The following is a 14,585-nucleotide window of genomic DNA, read 5'->3' on the forward strand; positions in this document are numbered from 1 at the left end:
GCCCACAGGTACTGCAGGAAGAGTAACAAATGCCTGGTGCAGACACAGTGATGGCTTCATTTCTTTCTCATGCCCCTTGGGAATGCTGTGCTGTGAACGAACACAGAGGCTAACAAGATTACACGAATGCTTAACAAAGTGGAATTTGGTTAGTTTCATCAGCACCATCTCTCCGGCTAGGCAGATTTCCTAGTTTTAAATGATAGTGGAATGGCTGCTGTCACAGCCAGTGATTGCTAAAGAGGACCTGGAAGAGCTAACTCAATACAGCCGCAGCACACTGCAAGATATTGGGAGTTGGGCTTCGCTTAGATATCATTGCCTTTTCCAGAATGGAGGTGGCTTTCAGAGGCGCATATTGAATTGGGAGGCTTAATTAAACAATTATGTAAATAAGTGGACAAATGGAAAACAAAGACCAGGAAAGCAAGGAGGAAGCCAGGAATGGTGTTGGTTGGAGGTGGACTCTGGGGTAATCCTGAGCTTTCTCTTTCTGCCAGCATGGAGGATGAGGGAACTCCTGCTGCAGTAAAATCTGAGGCTCAGGACCACTGCAAAACACAACTCTCCCCTCTGAGAGAATAAGAGGGTTTAATCTGAGAAATGAGAGTGACTGTGGCTTGGGCATGTGGAGTCTACTTGCCCTGAATAACATATTCCACTGTGGGATGGTCGCATAGGTTTCTATCATCACAGGATAAAAGAAAGTTATAAATCAAGGCATTTTCTAAAGATATTTGTGGGAACATCAATCAGTTAGGCAGGTGACAGGAAAACTGGGAAGTCTCTGCTGAAACCTCAGATGTTATCTGTTGACATTCTTTAAAAACTTTATTTATTATTATTATGATGATGATGATGGTGGTGGTGGTGGTGGTGGTGGTGGTGGTGGTGGTGTGTGTGTGTGTGTGTGTGTGTGTGTGTGTGTGTGTTCATGTGTGTCTATGAGTCACAGAACACATGTGGAGGTCAGAGGACAACTTTGTGGAATTGGTTCTCCCGCCTTTACATGGATTGCAGGATCAAACACTGGTCACTGGTCTCCAGGCTTTTTTGTAACAACTGCCTCTACTGGTTAGCCACCTAACTGGCACATCACATGATGTTCTTAGCTTATGGGTTGGTGGAAGCTAAGGGTCCACTAAGCGAATACTTCCAAAGACTTACCGGATGATCGAAAGGATATTCAAGGCGGCTGAAGATAGGTCAAGATAATTGGACTCTGTACCTCCAATATCCCAACTTTGCACAGCCACAAGATCTTAATTAGCCATTCAGCCTAGTAGAATAGTTAACATAGGTGTGGCACCCTCCCCCCCAACTGCATCCTACAAGAGGCTCAGTTGTTTCTGATTCTGGAGACAGGGAAAATGCTCTTCATGCATTCACGATGTGGAGGACATAACACAGCCCTTAGTTCCCTTTTAGGTCACCTGGCAGGGAGTCTGACAGGGCTTCCTCTGTAGCATTTGTCAAGGTAGAGAGATGTATCAGCCAGCTCTTCACTGTTGTGACAAAATACTTGAGGTGGACACCTTGAAAGGGGTGACTTACTTAGGCACAGGGCTCCAGGGTGTTCAGGCTATGGTCAGTCGGATTCATTCTTTTGAGCCCGTGGCTAACGTTGTGATAGGGTTTGGTGGAGTTGAGCTGCTCTCCTTGTGATGCCTGGGGGTGGGATAGAGACAAGAGAGGGGCAGAGAAAGAGAGAAAGGAGACATACAGAGAAATAAAGAAAAAGAGAGACACAGAGTGAAATACAAAAGACACACACACATATAAACACACACCATGGGGGTGGAGTGGAGTGGGAAGAGAGTGAGAGACAGAGAGAGAGAGAGAGAGAGAGAGAGAGAGAGAGAGAGAGAGACAGAGAGAGAGAGAGACAGAGAGAGAGAGAGAGAGAGAGAGAGAGAGAGAGAGAGAGAGAGAGAGAGAGAGAGAGAGAGAATATGAGAATACAGTATCCTCTCAAAAGCACCCCCTCCACACTCACACAACCTAACTTCCTCCTGCTAGGATCTACCTCCTCAAGTTTCCACCACCAACCAATCATGTCATAGACAGGGGCCAAACTTTCGGGGGGCAGGGGAGGGTTAATGTTTAATGTTCACATCCCAGCAAGGGAGAGTGGGATCCCCAAACATTTGCTGTAGGTCTGACTTAATCTTTTGCATGTACACTGGTGTACATGGGAGTATGTGCATGTGTGTGCGTGCATGCATGTAGGTACATGCTCATGCCTGGGGTGGCCAGAGGACAGCCTCAGATGTCATTCTTCAGGTGTTGTGCACCTTTCCCTTCTGATGATCTGGGGTCTCTTACTGGCTTGGAGCTTGTCCAGTAGGCTAGGCTGTCTGGTCAACTGTCCCTAAGGATCTGCCTATCTCTGCCACCCCAGTTCTGCAATTCCAAGTGTACACTACCACATCTGGCTGTGTGTGTGTGTGTGTGTGTGGGTATGGTAAAGAATTGGGGTGTACTGATCAGGAATGTATTTTAAGCCCTATATTTTCATCTCTGTCATTTTTTTTTCTTATTGAGGGTCATAATAAGCTATTTCTTGAGGGACTGGAGAGATATCTCAGTGATTAAGAATGATTACCATTCTTAGAGAGGACCTGAGTTCAGTTCCCAGCACCTGTGTCAGGCAGATCACATTTGCTCCAGAAATCTTCTTCTGGACTCTGTGGGCACTGCACACACATGTATACATACCCTCCACATGGACACATAATTTAAAATAAAATAAATCTTCCTGGGTGTGGTGGTGCATGCATTTAAACTTCACACCTAGGAAGCAGAGGCACACAGATCTCTGTGAGTTCTAGGCCTGCATGATTTACATAGAGGGTTCAAGGCGAGCCAGGGTGACATAGTAAGACTCTGTCTCTAAAAATATTTTTAAAATTAAAAATATAAAATAAAAACTTAAATAAAGGTATTACTTGAAGAAAGGGATCATTGTTACCACTAATAGATTTTAAGCTATTGTTCATACATAAGTAGCTGTTCTCACAGCAGTGTGAGCACCAAGCAATGAATTCTGAAGTAATTCTTCTTGACAGAATTTGGAGGGCAGTTGCCCAGGGCTGCTGGTTGGGTACAATCCCATATGCCTTAACAGTTGGTAGAACAGGAGGTGGTACTAGAGTTGGGTTATGCAAACTAAATAGGTGACCAGGACATCTTCTGGAATAGGATGCTGTTTGGGGTTCAGCCAGCATCAGATTACTTCACGAGTGTTAGCATTCCATATGATTTGCAGGTGCCTGGGCAATTTTGCTTGGTTGTGGCCTGTGTTCTACAGATTGTTGACTGTAGCAGGCTGAGGAATTCCTCTAGGAGATGTGGGTTCCTTGGATGTAGCTCAGTTTGTAGGGCACTCGCCTAATGTGAACAAAGCACTGAGTTTGTTTCCAGAACCACGTGAACCCGCTGTGGTGGGGACATGTATGCCTGTAACCCCAAGTTCTCAGGAGGTTGAGGGAGATGGAAATCAAGGCATGCCTTGGCTACATAGGAAGTTCAGGGCCAGCCTGGGCTATGTGAGACCTTGTCTCAAAAAACAAACAAACCAAAAGAGAATTAGAATCTGATTTAAAAAGGTCCCCCCGCCAGACAGGGTTTCTCTGTAGCTTTGGGGCCTGTCTTAGACCAGGCTGGCCTCAAACTTATAGAGATTCCCCCTGTATCTGACTCCCGAGTGATGGGATTAAAGTTGTGTGCCACCATTGCCTGGCTAATTTGTAAGAAATTTTAATCATTTACTTGCTCATTTGTTTACTTGTTTGTGTGTATAAATGTGGCATGACATATGTGTGGGGGTTAGATGACAACTGTGGGGAGCCTATTCTCTTTTCACTATGTGAGTACCAGGGATCTAACTCAAGCTAGTGCCAAGTGCCTTTACCTGCTGAATCATCTCACCAGTCCATTTTTTCTTTGTCTGTCTCTCCTTTCTTTCTTTCCTTCCTTCCTTCTTTGTGTACACAGAAGTTTTGCTTTGACCCCTGGACTTTATGGACTAGTGCTATGTTGTGTAGACTCTCGGTTCTGCAGGGCACGTTTTAGCAGTTTGATTCATTTGCTGGGTTTCCTTGAGTGTACAGTTTACGTGGCTGGGTGGCCAATCCCATTGGATCCCAATAGGTTGTTTAGAGCTTGTTCAATTTGTATACTTTATGGGCAAAGGTTGTTCCTATAATAAAATGTGTGTCCATCTCCTGCAGCTCTCTCTTTTCTTTACCAGAGTCGTGACAGACAGAGCCAGGACTCTGTCAGCCCTAAAGGGTTAAGTTTACCGCTGGACCTCAGTAGGTCAATTAAACAAACAAGTCATGGTGAGAAGCAGGGAAGAGAAATTTAGTCAATGTGGACACATTGGAAAGAGGAACAAAGAGGTCCAGGGACATTCCCTGTCACCTCCTGGAGTCCATCTTTGGGGTCCTGACCTGAAATTTCAGTTTAAAGAACAAGACAATGGTTAAGAGTTTGGTTTCCAGTACCAACATCAGGCAGCTTACAGTCATTTGTAACTCTAACTCCAGAGGATACAATGCCCTCTTCTGGCCTCTTCTGGTACCTGCATTCACATGTGCACATACCAACAGGCAGACACATATTAATTAAATCAAGAGAGAGAGAGGGGGGCGTGGTACAGAGCTTAGCAGTCCTGGCCAAGGTGAGGTCCCATCCATCACCGACCACCATTGTCTCAGGTCCAGTATTTACTTCAAGGAGGCCTGACAATGGGAGAACTCTGTGATGTCTCCTTCTGGGAGATAAGTTACCCCTTCTGGCTGGTTCCAGGCTTCAGTCTTTTCCTTCTCACAGAATGAGACTCTTGGAGAATTTGAAAATGGGGGTAGGGAATCTATTACTTTAATAATCTGATAGCCAAGAGGAAGGGATACATGTCTCTAGAATATTTTTATTCCTCTGACTGGAGGAGATGGCTCAGTGGATAAAGTACTTACATGAAGACTAGAGTTCAGATCCATAGAATCTACATAAATGCCAGGCAGGTGTGCTGGCCCACCTATAACCATGGCACTTGGAAGGCAGTGGTAGGGGGGCTCCCCAGAACAAGCTGGCTAGCTTATAGTAGAATTTGGCAGCTCTGGGTTTGCTATGGGTCTTGGGTCATTCAGATATTCACCATTCTGACAATGAATAAATTTTTCTTAAAAATTATTTATTTATTATGTATACAGTGCTCTGCCTGCATGTGTCCCTGAAGGCCAGAGAGGGCACCAGAACTCATTATGGATGGTTGTGAGCCACTATGTAGGTGCTAGGAATTGAACTCAGGACCTCTGGAAGAGCAGCCAGTGCGCTTAAGCTCTGAGCCATCTCTCCAGTCCCAATGACTAAATTTTAATAAATACGAGGTTTTATTAAATATTGGCCAAGACCACAGACACTGGTGAGGTCCATACCCAAGACTCAGGCTCAGAATATGGCTCAGAATTACATTAGTCAAGGGCTATAAAGGCAAAACTCACAAGGCTATGTTTCCTGCCTTTGTGCACTCAGAGGCAAGCAGAGCCGTGAATGTACTTCCTGCCCACATGTAATCAAGCACACATCCTGTGATCTTTGGGGGCAACCAAGCTTGTTTACAGAAGTGAAACTGCATGGTTCGTTATCAACAGCCCTCAGCATTCCAGGAAGTTATCTGTCCTTGGGAAAGTGGGGCTTATAGGTTAGAGGCATTTTTGTTTTATAGACCTCATTTTAATTTTTTATTAAAATTTATTTTTTTAAATTTTATTAGTGTGTTGCCTGCATGTTTGTCTGTGTGAGGGTGTTGGATCCTGGAGGTACAGTTGTGAGCTTCCATGTGGGTGCTGGGAATTGAACCCCGATCCCTGGAAGAGCATTCAGCGCTCTTAACTGCTCAAACTGCTCTTAACTGCTGAGCTATCTCTCCAGCCCCCGTTCTATAGATCTCTTAAGAGTAGTAATGTAAACTTAAAGCATAACATTATCCATCACAGGCTCAAGTGGAAGATCCTGTCTCAGTAAATAGGACGGAGGACTAGGAAGATGGCTCAGTGGATAAAAGTGATTGCTGCCAAACTTGATGTCTTGATTTCCATCCCCAGGACCCGCATGGTTGAAGGAGAGAAGTGACTACATCAAGTTGTGCTCTGACCTTCACACATGAGCCAAACACGTGCATGTGCATGCTTTCTCTTTCACACACAACAAATACATGTTTAAAGAATAGGATAAGTATGTAAATAATCAAATAAATAATGTGAAGTGGAAATAAGGACGATAATGAGTGTTAACCATGGACCTCAGCACGCACATGCACACACACGTGTGTGCCTATATACATGTGAACATACACACAGACACATATACACTGTGGGGTGTGGGTGTGGTGGGGGGACTATCATCAATTCCTGCCAGGATAGTGTGTGTGTGTGTGTGTGTGTGTGTGTGTGTGTGTGTGTGTGTGTGCACGTGAATGTGCACAGGCCTAAGGAAGCCAGAAAAGGATTTGGGGGTCCCTTGGATCTGGAGTTACAGGTGGCTGTGAACCCTGCATTCTGTGAACGGTTCTCTTGCAGAAGCAACGTGTGTTTGTAATTACTGGGCCACCTGCAGCCCCAGCTCTGAATTCTGATTGTCCAAGGCCAGAATTCCCACTGCCCTTGGGCAAAAGCCGTGGACCAGGAAGCCCCCCGGAACAGGTGCCTCCCTCTTTCGCACACATCAACTCCCTCCTTTTCTTCCCCCTTCTGGCCACACCACCTTGGCTTTGGAAACATTATCTTTTATATACTGTGTAGAATTTATGGCTGATATTTACAGGAGAGTTGATAAAATATGAGCTACTATGATATGTTAAGACTTAAAAGGGATAATGAGATGAATGGATGAGGTCATTTTAGATAGTGATAAATGCTCTGAGGGGAGGAAAGAGTATCTGGAAGTTGTGTGCAGTAACACTGGAACTCAGGGACTGGAAATCGCCTCTAGGAGGAGGCAACATTGAAGCCTGAGTGGCGAGAGAGGCCAGGCATGTGTTGAACTGAAGCCTGGGAGACAGGAGATGATAGGTGTGCTGGAGGTCTAAAGAGGCTGCCTATGCCCTTAACTGAGGTCTGGCAGACCAGAGAGGCCATGTGTGCCTTGAGCCAAGGCCTGCGAGGTGGGAGAGCCTTAGTATGTGCTGAGTGGGAGATAACAAAGTGTGCACCGGACTGAGAGTCCTGGGAGTTGAGAGAGGCTGGGTGTGTGCTTAGATGAGTCCTGGGAGATGGGAAGAGTCAGATTTTTCCTGGGCTGTGATCTGAAGGACAGGTGATGTGCACGGCTTGGACACAAATATCCCAGCAGAAGCATACAAATCATGGATGCTGAGGTATTCATGAACTGGTTGAAGCTATTCAAGGGTCATACAGTGTGAACAGCATCAGAAGCTGCTGGGGTGGCAGGCAGGGGATGATAAATCACGAGAGGCTTTTTAATAGGCTACAGATTGTGGTCTGTTTTATGCTCTAGCAAAAGGAATACTCTGCAGACAGTAAGATGAAAGCAGAAAGCAGAATGATACCCTAGGGCGCAGGACAGATCCCAGGTAGTGATGAGCCCGCACAGTGTGCTGCAGTGTGAGCTGTGGACACCAGGGGTCAGTACAGAGCACCACTGAGCACCACCACAGAGCCAAAGACCAAGGTGAACTTGATCTAAGTAGCTGCTCAGAGACAATTCACCGGGGTAATAAGTGATTCCCTGAAGTCACAGCTCAGTCCTGCAGGGCCCTTTCTGTATGTGTGTGTATGCTACATGCTTGTGTACATGTTTGTGAAGGTATGCATGCATGTATTTACATGAGTGTGTACAGGCCAGAAACTGACGTCGGGTGTTTCTTCAATCACTTTACCTTAAAACTTTGTTTTTTTAAAATTACATTTTATTTATTTCTTGTGCATAGAGAGACGTGCATGTACCACAGTGTGAATGTGGCGGTCATGGGATAGCTTGTAGGATTTGGTTCTCTCCTTCCATCATGTGGGTCCCAGGAATCAAACTCAGGTTGTGAGGCTTGGAGGCATCTGTCTTTACCTGCTGAACTGTCTCACCACTTATTTTATAGACAGGCCTCTCGCTGGCTTGATCTATAGAAGGTCTTGTGTAGGCAGCTTCTGTGAACTCCTGTGTGGGGCAGTCCTGTCATGTTCAGAGGACATTGTTTCCATTCGTTCCTCCATGACTTCTAGCTCTTACAATTTTTTCACCACCTCTCCCATGATGGTCCCTGGGCAGGCTGACAAGATGGCTCAGTGGGTAAGATGCTTGCCTTTACACACTGGTAAAGGCTGCATGCACTTGGGGGCATGTGCTCCACCCACCCCGGGCACACAGATAACTAAATAGAATTTAAAAATTGGGAAAAAAAAAACTTCATAGTGACAACTTGGGGACATAAAAGCTTAAACTACTGGGAGTCCCATCCAGCAGGACTGACTTGAAGATGTTGTCCCCACAGAAGGATCTTGTGACTTGAGGGAGATTGTTGTGCAAGTTGGGATACAGGCTGGGGAAGACACCCGCTCAGGGTGACTATATGGCTAACAACCCTGTGGGTACCGTGGAGTGTAGAGGCTACACCATTCTCCAGAGCCCCAGAGGGTGCCAGTCACTGCCACCTCCCAAAGCTCCTTCTCAAAGACCAGGAGCAGGGAAGCAGTGATAAGGGACCTGAGGGTCACTATGAATGTGCCTGTGGATTCCAGTGCTGCAAAAATGACCCTGACAGCAGATGTATGGATAAGCCCACCCAGAGTGTGACTAATGAACAAGGAGTATGAATGGCTTCTCCGTTCTCAAAGTCCCTGCCAAGTTGACACTAAGAATAATAGGCATTTAGAGACTAATTACACATCTGGATGAATCTGTTTCAGTCTACTGGATTGGACATAATCATATTAAAATATAATGAATACATTTGAACGCACAATGCCTGATTAAGTAGTCGCTTAGGAGCCAGAGAGGGTGAAAGAGCTGGCTGGTAACCAAGGGAGCCACAGTGTGAGCATTGGGATGCAGCTGCAGGCTCAAAATGGATTTCCTGGTCACTTTTGTTTTAGGTTCTCATTTGTTCTTGATGCCCTGACTCAGGTCTGGCCAGACAAGCACAGGGTGCTTTTCCTAGCTTCATTTTTTGTTGTTTGGGAAGTAAAGAGGGAGTGGGGAAGTGGGCTATGGTGAACCAGACTATGATCTCAGTTCTGGGGAGGCAGAAGCAGGAGCATTCAAGACCAACCTGAGCTAGATAGTGTGTTCCAGGGCAGGATGAGTGAGACACTGTCAGAGAAGGAGTGGGGAGGGGAGGAGGGGGGAGAGGGGAGAGAAAGGAAACAAAAATGTCTATTACCCCTGATTAGCTAGGCCCCAGCTGGGAGCCCTCCAGCTATACTCAACTTGTCCCCTAGTTTCCTGAGGGGAGGGGACTGAGTCCTGGAAAACCCCAGGAAGCTAGGCCTCCTTCTGATGGCAGAACTGGTTGGTACTCAAAGTATGTTTTGCCTAAGGACATCTTATTCCTGCTGCCCTGCCCTTCCGGCATTCTGGTGCTGGGTAACCCTATGCCAGCCCAGCAGGAGCTGGCTGTGTACCAGTAGTTCAGGGATCGACATGTCACCAGTTTGTAAGGAGGGGCTGAGGTCATCGTCAATGGTCAACTTCAGTAGAAGCAACCCCTCTATGTAGACAGAAATCACTTATTTAAATGATTTATCTAGCATCAGTCTGTCTATCTATCTATCTATCTATCTATCTATCTATCTATCTATCTATCATCTTCTACTCATCTATCAATCATCTGAGACAGAGTCTCATGTAATCCAGGCTATTCTCAAACTTATTAATAGCTGAGGATGATCTAGAATTCCTGATCCTCCTGCCTCCGCCTCCTGAGAGCTGCAGTCACAGGTGAGTGCTGCTACACCTGGATTTGCTCTTGTTTTCTCATAAAGACTCTTAAAACTTGAAGGTCTTTATTGGCAGGACTTAATGAAGCCAGCTGTCTGTTGTTTTGACAAGTCTGGGAGTCTGGGTTTTCAGTTTCTCTGTAGAAATCACATTGCTGGGCTCGCTTCCTTCCCAGCCATAATCAGTAGGCAACAAGTTGTGGCTTCCCATTTGGGACAGTTTCCTGTTACCCCTTACTTTGACATGTGGCAGATTGGCATCTTTATATTATCCCACTGTCCTTGGAGGCACTGGGGTCAACATGCCTTGTTTTTTTTAATTATTTTTTTCATTTGTTTTACATACCAACCACAGTTTCCTCTCCCTCTTCTCCCCTCCCCCCATCTACCCCTCATCCACTTCTCTGTCTTGGATCAGAAAGGGGAAGGCCTCCTATGGGTATCAACAAAACATGCATGCCCTGTTGTGGAATAAGGAGATCATCAGTGTATTACACTCTAATATGAATTAGACTCTCAAGGATCCTTACTGACAGAAGAAGCTTATTCTTGAAGTGCAGGCTAGAGTTCAGAACCCATCTAAAAATTTAGGTGCTGTGGTGTGAGTCTAATCCTGGTGAGTGCTGGGGAGGTGGGGACAGGATAATCCCTGGGACTTGTTGGTCAGCCAATTTATTTACAAAATTGGTAAGCTCTAGTTTCAGTGAAATACCTGCTTCATAATATAAGGTGGAGGGCCAGCAAGATGGCTTAGTGGATAAAGGTGACTGCTGACAAGTCTAACGGCCTGAGTTTAATCTCTGGAACACATATGTGTATGTATGTTTGTGTGTGTATAATTTTAAAATTAACAGAAAAATGAGGCAGAGAGTGATTGAGAAAGACACCCAATATTCACCACTAGCCTCCAAAAACACATGCACACATGTGCATACACACATGCAGGCACACACACCTATGCACACCCACAAGCCATGGAACTGATGGAGTACCTGAGGGGCAGACCCAATATAATGCCATTTGGGGGGTATGTGAACAACACCCACTCATCCTGCAAAGCTGGCTAATGCATCCAGGAATGTTTTAGGTGCTTCAGGAAGTGGGCAGATAACTTCTTGGAGCAAGAAGCTAAAAAGGATGATAATGGGCACCCCGCCATTATCGCAGAACTCAAACTTCAAGATTTGGGCACAAACACCTGCTTCTCTTCCAGGAGATGATACAGGAAGTTGGCAGATGGACTTCCAGGATAAATCCTGGAGTGAATCATCCTCAGAAATCTCATCAGGTCATTTGGGAGGACAGATCCATTTTCATGAGGAATCAACTGTAGGTCCCCCAAAAGTATGCCAGGCTCCTCGGGACTCAGGGAGGGTGTTGAAGGTCAATCTTCTATTCTTTCCAGAAACCCATGTTGGCTGTTTCACTTGTTACTCATGGGTGGCCAGTCCTGGACTGTGAGCGGTGCCTCGGCTTTCACCAATCTTTCTGTGTCTCTGTCTGTCTGTCTGTCTGTCTCTGTCTCCCTCTGTTGTGGTTTGAATGATAAATGTACCACACAGGCTATAGTTTGAACACTTGGTCCCTAGCTGGTGCCACTATCTGGAAAGGAAACAGAATCTTTAAGAGGCAGAGCCTTTGGAAGGAGGCACCTCATTGGGGGCAGAATTGGGGGTTTGATAACCTGACTCCACTTCCTTTTCTCTCTTTGCTTCCTAAGTATGTTTCTTTCTTTCTTTTTTTTTTTTTCTAAGTAAAGAAATAGTTTTTATTCCTGAAAGTATATGGCTGAAGTCAGACAATTACTCAGTATTCCATCTTCATTACCCTCAAAGTTGTGCACACAGTTCTCAGAGAACTGGCTCTGTTGCTCCATAAGATGTTCAAAGGTTCATACATTTTAGATATATTGTCAAAATTGGCGTGCTGCCACATATTTTTAATCTCAGTGAGTATGGTTGCAATGTGACCAGTCAGCTTCCTGCTTGTCTTAGTCAGGGTTTCTTTTATTGCTGTGAAGAGACAGCATGACCACGGAAATCCTTATAAAAGAAAGACATTTAGTTGGGGTGGCTTACAGTTTCAGAGGTTTAGTCCATTATCATGGTGAAACCTGGTGCAGGTAGACATGGCACTAGAGAAGGAGCTGAGAGTCCCTACACCAGCAGGCAACAGGAAGTGAACTGAGACACTGGGCATGGCTTGAGCATATATGAGACCTCAATTCCTGCCTTCACAGTGACATACTTCCTTGAACAAGGCCATGCATACTCCAAAAGCCACACCTCTTAACAGTGCTACTCCTTATGAGCTTATGGGGCAGTTACATTCAAATTCACATTGCTCCTGTCACCATGCCTTCCCCATTGTGATGAACTGTGTCCCTCTGGAACCATGAGCCAAAATAAACCCTTTCCCCTCTAAGTTATTTTGTCAGGGTATTTTAATGAAGCAACAAGAAAGAAGGAAACACAGAGCAGGTGCATGCATACATATGCAAATATGGCAGTCAGAGAATAACCCTGAGTGGTATTCCTCAGGTTCTATCCACCCTGGGTATTTTTGCCTGTTTGTTTGTTTGTTTTATTTTTGAGACAGGGTATCTCTATTATATACCTCTGATTGTCCTGGAGCTTGCTCTGTAGATCAGGCTGGCCTTGAACTCACAGAGATCCACCTGCCTCTGCCTCCTGAGTGCTGGGTCATGCTTGACCCACCTTGTGTGTTTTTTAATTGATTCATTTATTTTTTCTCTGTGTGTGCATATATCCTGTATACATGTGTGCGTGGATGTGTGTGTGTGTGTGTGTGTGTGTGTGTGTGTGTGTGTGTGTGTAAGAGAGAGAGAGAGAGAGAGAGAGAGAGAGAGAGAGAGAGAGAGAGAGAGAGGTCAAAAGACAACACTTGGGAATTGTTCTCTCTGCCACCTTGTGAGACTCAGGGATTGAACTCAGGTTGTCAGGCCCATACACAAGCATCTCTACTCTCTGAGCCATCTCATTGACTTGATCTTGTTCTTTGAGACAGGATCTCTCACTAAACCTGAACCTCACCAATAGGCTAGACTAGCTGGTCAGGGAACCTCGGGGGTCCTCCCATTTCTATTACCCCAGAATTAGGTTATCACTCTATGTCACCATGCCCATCCTAAACAATTTTTTTTAGTTGTATATGTATGGGTTGTTTTGCCTGTTTGTATGTTGGTGTACTGTGTGCACACATTGCCTTCTGTGCCTATGGAGGTCAAAAGAGAGTGGCGATCCCCTTTAACTGGAGTTACATGTGTTTGTTATCTACAGTGTGGGTGCTGGGAATTGAATACAGGTCCTCTGGATGAGCAGCCTGTGCTCTTAATTGCTAAGTCATCTCTCCAGCCCATGTCCAGCTTTTTATATTTGGGTTCTGGGGATGGAACCCACATCTTCATGCTTGTATGGCAAACACTGTGCTTACTGACTGAGCTGTCTCCCCAGCGCTGTTCTTGGAGCAGGCAGCAAGAAGGGAACTGTGGTGGTATGGCTTCTGACTGGGGGGGTTTGCTCTGTCTTGGGCTTCCTGGCTTGGACACCTATGGCCCCCTGAGCTACAGGGGCAATTGTTCCATCTGTGAAACTGCCTCTTCTGAGGTCATGTTCCTGAGGAAACGTGGGCAAGCTCCAAGTCATTAAGTGGATTGAGCTTTCAAGCCCAATGCCCGTGAGCTTGGACAGCCTTACAAGAGAGCTTCGAGCTATTTTATGGCCAGGTCTGCTGCTCCAGTACCATTAAGAGCACTCTCCCCACGGCCACCCTGCCTGGAGCAGCCTGACAGGGAAGGATTTTGCCTAAGGGAGCCAACTGGAAATCTTTGGAACTCTGTCTTTCCCACCACTCACAGCTCTTAGGGTGCTAGCTCTCCCTTGGCAACTAAAACCATATTTGAAAATAAAATGTCACTTTTTAAAAAATGTCTACTGTCAGCACATGGAAAATTTGTTTTTCCTGTTGAACTTCACGAGATGACTCGAGGCGACTGAGAGAGTCTAGATGCATGCCTCGTGCGTGGGGAGTGGGTGTCAGCGCATGTGAATCAGTGAGTCACAGGGGCCTGTGAGAGAGTGGTGTGGCACGGCAGGTGGGGACAGAGTGTACAGTGGCATCAGCTGTGGGGGTGCAGTGTGTGTGTGGGGGATAGGAGTACCTGGTATGTCAACGTCAGAGGAGGAGGAGGTTGAATTCAGGTCTGAGGTGACCTGGATGTGACTATGGGACATGACTCAGTCTTGGGTTCATTCCCAAGGACTAGTACTGTTGTAAGTGTGTGAGTGTGAACCAAAGCACTGTTCTGTGAGTGTGTGTTCAGAGATGGAGGCTGTTGAATGTGCATGGACACATGTGGGCGTCTGAAATCCGTCACGTGTGTGTGTGTGTGTGTGTGTGTGTGTGTGTGTGTGTGTGTGTGTGTGTGTGTGTCCCAAGATCCATGCTGGTGTGTATTGTGACTGTGTGTCTGAGATTTAGTGTTGTTGTATGGGCCTAGGGAGACATGTACAAAGGTCTGTTCACTCCAGATAGGGAACTGATGACAGACCAAAGTAACCAAACTACCAAAGTCCAACTCGGAGAACCAGTGAAAATATCGCTTACAGGAGT

Source organism: Cricetulus griseus, chromosome 4 (assembly GCF_003668045.3).
Source record: "Cricetulus griseus strain 17A/GY chromosome 4, alternate assembly CriGri-PICRH-1.0, whole genome shotgun sequence".
Classification (NCBI taxonomy): Eukaryota; Metazoa; Chordata; class Mammalia; order Rodentia; family Cricetidae; genus Cricetulus; species Cricetulus griseus.